The sequence below is a fragment of the Scyliorhinus torazame genome, unplaced genomic scaffold (assembly GCF_047496885.1).
Source record: "Scyliorhinus torazame isolate Kashiwa2021f unplaced genomic scaffold, sScyTor2.1 scaffold_39, whole genome shotgun sequence".
NCBI lineage: Eukaryota > Metazoa > Chordata > Chondrichthyes > Carcharhiniformes > Scyliorhinidae > Scyliorhinus > Scyliorhinus torazame.
The window spans coordinates 1279135-1285584 of NW_027307766.1; the positions used below are offsets into that span (position 1 = coordinate 1279135).

At 48.4% G+C, this 6450-nt stretch overlaps 1 long non-coding RNA gene across 1 annotated transcript in view; it reads right to left on the reverse strand.

The window, feature by feature from the left end:
* LOC140405550 (uncharacterized) overlaps window positions 1-1416 on the reverse strand; it is a 7438-nt gene extending 6022 nt beyond the window's left edge. The window contains exon 1 of the long non-coding RNA XR_011938642.1: window positions 1257-1416. This is a non-coding gene — a long non-coding RNA (uncharacterized lncRNA). The remainder of the gene's footprint in view (window positions 1-1256) is intronic.
* Window positions 1417-6450: the final 5034 nt, after the last annotated feature.

The following is a 6450-nucleotide window of genomic DNA, read 5'->3' on the forward strand; positions in this document are numbered from 1 at the left end:
AAGACAGAGAGAGAAAGACAGAGAGAGAGAAAGACAGAGAGAGAAAGACAGAGAGAGAGAGAGAGAAGGAAAGACAGAGAGAGAGAGAAGGAAAGACAGAGAGAGAGAGAAGGAAAGACAGAGAGAGAGAGAAGGAAAGACAGAGAGAGAGAAGGAAAGACAGAGAGAGAGAAGGAAAGACAGAGAGAGAGAAGGAAAGACAGAGAGAGAGAGAAGGAAAGACAGAGAGAGAGAAGGAAAGACAGAGAGAGAAGGAAAGACAGAGAGAGAAGGAAAGACAGAGAGAGAAGGACAGAGAGAGAGAAAGGCAGAGAGAGAGAGAAAGGCAGAGAGAGAGAGAAAGGCAGAGAGAGAGAAAGGCAGAGAGAGAGAAAGGCAGAGAGAGAGAGAAAGGCAGAGAGAGAGAAAGGCAGAGAGAGAGAAAAGCAGAGAGAGAGAAAGGCAGAGAGAGAGAAAGGCAGAGAGAGAGAAAGGCAGAGAGAGAGAAAGACAGAGAGAGAGAAAGAAGGACAGAGAGAAAGAAGGACAGAGAGAGAGAAAGGACAGAGAGAGAGAAAGGACAGAGAGAGAGAAAGGACAGAGAGAGAGAAAGGACAGAGAGAGAGAAAGAAGGACAGAGAGAGACAGAGAGAAAAAGGAGAGTGAGAGAGAGAAAGACAGAGAGAGAGAAAGGACAGAGAGAGAGAAAGAAAGACAGAGAGAGACAGAGAGAAAAAGGAGAGAGAGAGAGAGAAAGACAGAGAGAGAAAGACAGAGAGAGAAAGAAGGACAGAGAGAGAGAAAGAAGGACAGAGAGAGAGAAAGGAGGACAGAGAGAGAGAAAGAAGGACAGAGAGATAGAAAGAAGGACAGAGAGAGAGAAAGAAGGACAGAGAGAGAGAAAGAAGGACAGAGAGAGAGAAAGGACAGAGAGAGAGAAAGAAGGATAGAGAGAGAGAAAGAAGGACAGAGAGAGAGAAAGGACAGAGAGAGAGAAAGAAGGACAGAGAGAGAGACAGAGACAAAGACACAGAGAGAGAGACAGAGACAAAGACAGAGAGAGAGAGAGAGACAGAGACGGTGAGAAAGTCAGCGTGGAGAAAAGCTGGATCGTACATCATAATGCAATTAAAGACAGAGATTGAAACAGGAAAAAGTCAGGGAGAGAGAGATTGGGTGGAATGCAGTGAGAGAGAGAGAGTGGATTGAAAAGAGACAGAGTCAATAGCAGAATGAGGCAGGAATCAAAGAGACAGAAATTGGAGTTTCATACTCACCTTTCCACGTGATCTCCATGGCTTGATTCACCCTCAGCTCAGCCTCGGTGGTGGGGAGAGAGATCTCAGTCAGGAGTTTACTGTGGGGTGTAAAATATCAGAGCTGGGACTCCATGCTCACACACACATTCACACACACAGAGCGAAGACACCTATACTTACCAAGTCCACATGGTGAAGAGAGAGAAAATGGAGTCCTCCTCTTTAAATACCCCAAATGAGTCACAAAAAGAATCCCCACCTCCCCACTAATGATACCCAACCAGCTCACGGTTACCCTCACCTGAACACACCTCCTCCAGGTCTGGGCCAGACCAAGAGAAACCTCAGAGATTGGGAGGGTGTGTTGTCAACCCCTGCTCAATGGATTATCCCAGGGCTGTCTCTCTCTCTCTCTTGCCCCTCACCTCAGCACCTCAGCCACAATGCAGATTCCAATGAACACCATCTACAACTGGCCATTGCAGCTTGATCATCTTCGACTACAGAAGGTACAGCCAATCCTGATTTGCTGCTTTATGTTAAGTTTCCACAGACATCCATTTCTTCCAAACACTCTTGCTGCTTTTACAGCGGGAGCTCACGTGTGTCTGTGTGTGTCTGTGTGTGTGTGTGTCCCTGTGTGTGTGCATTTAGGCAATCGCTACAGTTTAGAGCTGGAAAACGTTACACATTTCAGAATCTTAGCACTCGCTGAGCAACGGGGAGACATCTGATGCTTAAACAAGTAGCCTCAGAGAGAGACAGGAGGCTCAGCTCTCTGTAAACTGTACCTCACACACACAGCTCCTGTGTCACAGGCAATCCAGGCTCAGCTCTCTGTAAACTGTACCTCACACACACAGCTCCTGTGTCACAGGCAATCCAGCCTCAGCTCTCTGTAAACTGTACCCCACACACACTCAGCTCCTGTGTCACAGGCAATCCAGGCTCAGCTCTCTGTAAACTGTACCCCACACACACACTCAGCTACACAACAACTCCTGTGTCACAGGCAATCCAGGCCCAGCTCTCTATAAACTGTAACCCCCACACACACTCAGCTCCTGTGTCACAGGCAATCCAGGCCCAGCTCTCTGTAAACTGTACCCCACACACACTCAGCTACACAACAGCTCCTGTGTCACAGGCAATCCAGGCTCAGCTCTCTGTAAACTGTATCCCGCACTCACACTCAGCTACACAACAACTCCTGTGTCACAGGCAATCCAGGCCCAGCTCTCTATAAACTGTACCCCCCACACACACTCAGCTACACAACAGCTCCTGTGTCACAGGCAATCCAGGCTCAGCTCTCTGTAAACTGTACCCCACACTCACACTCAGCTACACAACAACTCCTGTGTCACAGGCAATCCAGGCTCAGCTCTCTGTAAACTGTATCCCACACACACACTCAGCTACACAACAACTCCTGTGTCACAGGCAATCCAGGCCCAGCTCTCTATAAACTGTAACCCACTCACACTCAGCTACACAACAACTCCTGTGTCACAGGCAATCCAGGCCCAGCTCTCTATAAACTGTACCCCACACACACTCAGCTACACAACAACTCCTGTGTCACAGGCAATCCAGGCCCAGCTCTCTGTAAACTACCCCACACGCACACTCAGCTACACAACAGCTCCTGTGTCACAGGCAATCCAGGCCCAGCTCTCTGTAAACTACCCCACACACACTCAGCTACACAACAACTCCTGTGTCACAGGCAATCCAGGCCCAGCTCTCTGTAAACTACCCCACACACACACTCAGCTACACAACACCTCCTGTGTCACAGGCAATCCAGGCCCAGCTCTCTATAAACTGTACCCCACACACACTCAGCTACACAACAACTCCTGTGTCACAGGCAATCCAGGCCCAGCTCTCTGTAAACTACCCCACACACACACTCAGCTACACAACAGCTCCTGTGTCACAGGCAATCCAGGCCCAGCTCTCTATAAACTGTACCCCACACACACACTCAGCTACACAACAGCTCCTGTGTGACTCGCAATCCAGGCGACTCATTTGAAAAGTAAAAATGAAAATCGCTTACTGAAACAAGTAGGCTTCAATGTCCTGTTTGGGGAGGCTGCTACGGGAATTGAACCGTGCTGCTGGCCTGCCTTGGTCTGCATTCTAAGCCAGCGATTTAGCCCTGAAATCTGTGAGGCTTTATTCCATGACGATCACATTGCCCCGAAAGTTCGCTCCATGTGAATATAGTGTGTGCGGCACTGCAAGGGACTCCAATACACTGACCCATTGGTTAGGTTAACAACCTTCATTTACTACCCAACATTCTCCCATGTGTGCTGTGTGACACACAGACTGACAGCTCTCCGTCCACAGCAACTTGCAGCCACCTCCCGGAGACTTTGGCAGCGAGTGAACGAGTGTCAGCTCCACTCAGCTTCTGGTGTCTTTGGAGTTTGATTTGAAAATGTTATATCCCTCACTTCCCTGCCTCCCAGACTGTGTGCTGACAGCTCGGATATGTGTGGACCCCTGTCACTGTGGCAAAGTCACTCTGCTGGACTCTCCCTGTGGGAGAGTCATCCTCACTCATTTCCATTTAAACATGCTGCTGCGAACATAACTCAGTAGAAACAGAGTCTTCAGCCCTCTGCTCAGGAGCTGGGCTGGTCACACACACCCTCAATATACTCAACAGACACCGCAGCAGGAGACAGGACTCTAACCTGCCTTTTATTGGAAGAAGTCTTACAACACCTCTTCATCCACCTGAGGAAGGAGCAGCGCTCCGAAAGCTAGTGAATCAAAACAAACCTGTTGGACTTTAACCTGGTGTTGTTAGACTTCTCACTGAGCCCAGGACAGTCCCAAACCGGCATCTCCACATCAGGGCTGCTTTCTATTATTCATTGTTCCACAGGTTACAGTCCCCTCTGTTTGGGACAGGGACAGCATTTTATAATCCATCCCGACTTGCTGCTGGCTATGGTTAGAATATCACACTCACAGATCTTCATCGACACCCAGTCACACAAACATATTCACACACACACACACACAGCCACACACAAGCACTCACACACACATACATACGCTCACGTGCACTGCTCACGTGCTGGCCAGGCACATACATTTTCACACACACATGCAGTCATATCCTCGCATACGCAGATGGACACAAGCTCTCGCACACTCACTTACACACACTCACATCAATCTTCACACACAAGCGCTCACACACAGACTTACACACTCGCACATTCTCACGTACCTTACCCACATTTGCTGATTACTATTACATTAAATCTGACTTTCACTTGAATCAATATCTTCCAAAAGTTCTGATGCTTTTACAAATGGAGCTAACATTTGCAAGCCGACCTATTTGTTGTGTGTGGGGGCGAGTGTGTGTGTCTGGGTTACATGTTTAGTCCGTCCACAGACATTACCGGCAGAAACCTTTACACATTTCAGAATCATAAACAACTCGGTGGCAAGAGATTCCGAAGATCAAATGCTGCATTTTTCTGCCTCTGACAAGCAGCTCTGCAGAGGCACAGAGAGAGAGAGAGACCGTCTGGTGGGGAATGTCTGAATCACACACACACCTTTACCAAACTCCACCTAGTGGGGAATGTCTGAATCACACACACACACCTTTACCAATCTCCACCTAGTGGGGAATGTCTGAATCACACACACACCTTTACCAAACTCCACCTAGTGGGGAATGTCTGAATCACACACACACCTTTACCAAACTCCACCTAGTGGGGAATGTCTGAATCACACACACACACCTTTACCAATCTCCACCTAGTGGGGAATGTCTGAATCACACACACACCTTTACCAATCTCCACCTAGTGGGGAATGTCTGAATCACACACACACCTTTACCAATCTCCACCTAGTGGGGAATGTCTGAATCACACACACACCTTTACCAATCTCCACCTAGTGGGGAATGTCTGAATCACACACACACCTTTACCAATCTCCACCTAGTGGGGAATGTCTGAATCACACACACCTTTACCAATCTCCACCTAGTGGGGAATGTCTGAATCACACACACACCTTTACCAATCTCCACCTAGTGGGGAATGTCTGAATCACACACACACCTTTACCAATCTCCACCTAGTGGGGAATGTCTGAATCACACACACACCTTTACCAAACTCCACCTAGTGGGGAATGTCTGAATCACACACACACACCTTTACCAATCTCCACCTAGTGGGGAATGTCTGAATCACACACACACCTTTACCAATCTCCACCTAGTGGGGAATGTCTGAATCACACACACACCTTTACCAATCTCCACCTAGTGGGGAATGTCTGAATCACACACACACCTTTACCAATCTCCACCTAGTGGGGAATGTCTGAATCACACACACACCTTTACCAAACTCCACCTAGTGGGGAATGTCTGAATCACACACACACCTTTACCAAACTCCACCTAGTGGGGAATGTCTGAATCACACACACACCTTTACCAATCTCCACCTAGTGGGGAATGTCTGAATCACACACACACCTTTACCAATCTCCACCTAGTGGGGAATGTCTGAATCACACACACACCTTTACCAATCTCCACCTAGTGGGGAATGTCTGAATCACACACACACCTTTACCAATCTCCACCTAGTGGGGAATGTCTGAATCACACACACACCTTTACCAATCTCCACCTAATGGGGAATGTCTGAATCACACACACACCTTTACCAAACTCCACCTAGTGGGGATTGTCTGAATCACACACACACACCTTTACCAATCTCCACCTAGTGGGGAATGTCTGAATCACACACACACCTTTACCAATCTCCACCTAGACTGACAGTGCTGGCTGTGTGGTGGGAGCACTGACAGTGCTGGCTGTGTAGGGGAGCGCTGACAGTGCTGGCTGTGTGGGTGAGCACTGGCAGTGCTGGCTGTGGGATGGCTGAAAATTGCCAGAAATGGTTGCCGTGTTCTGACATAAAAAGCCTGCCGTGAACTGACGTAAAATGGCCACCGTGAACTGACATATAATGGCCACCGTGAACTGACATAAAATGGCTGCCGTGAACTGACATAAAATGGCCAACGTGAACTGACATAAAATGGCCACCGTGAACTGACTTAAAATGGCCACCGTGAACTGTCTTAAAATGGCCACCGTGAACTGACATACAATGGACCCCTTCAACCGACATTGAATGAC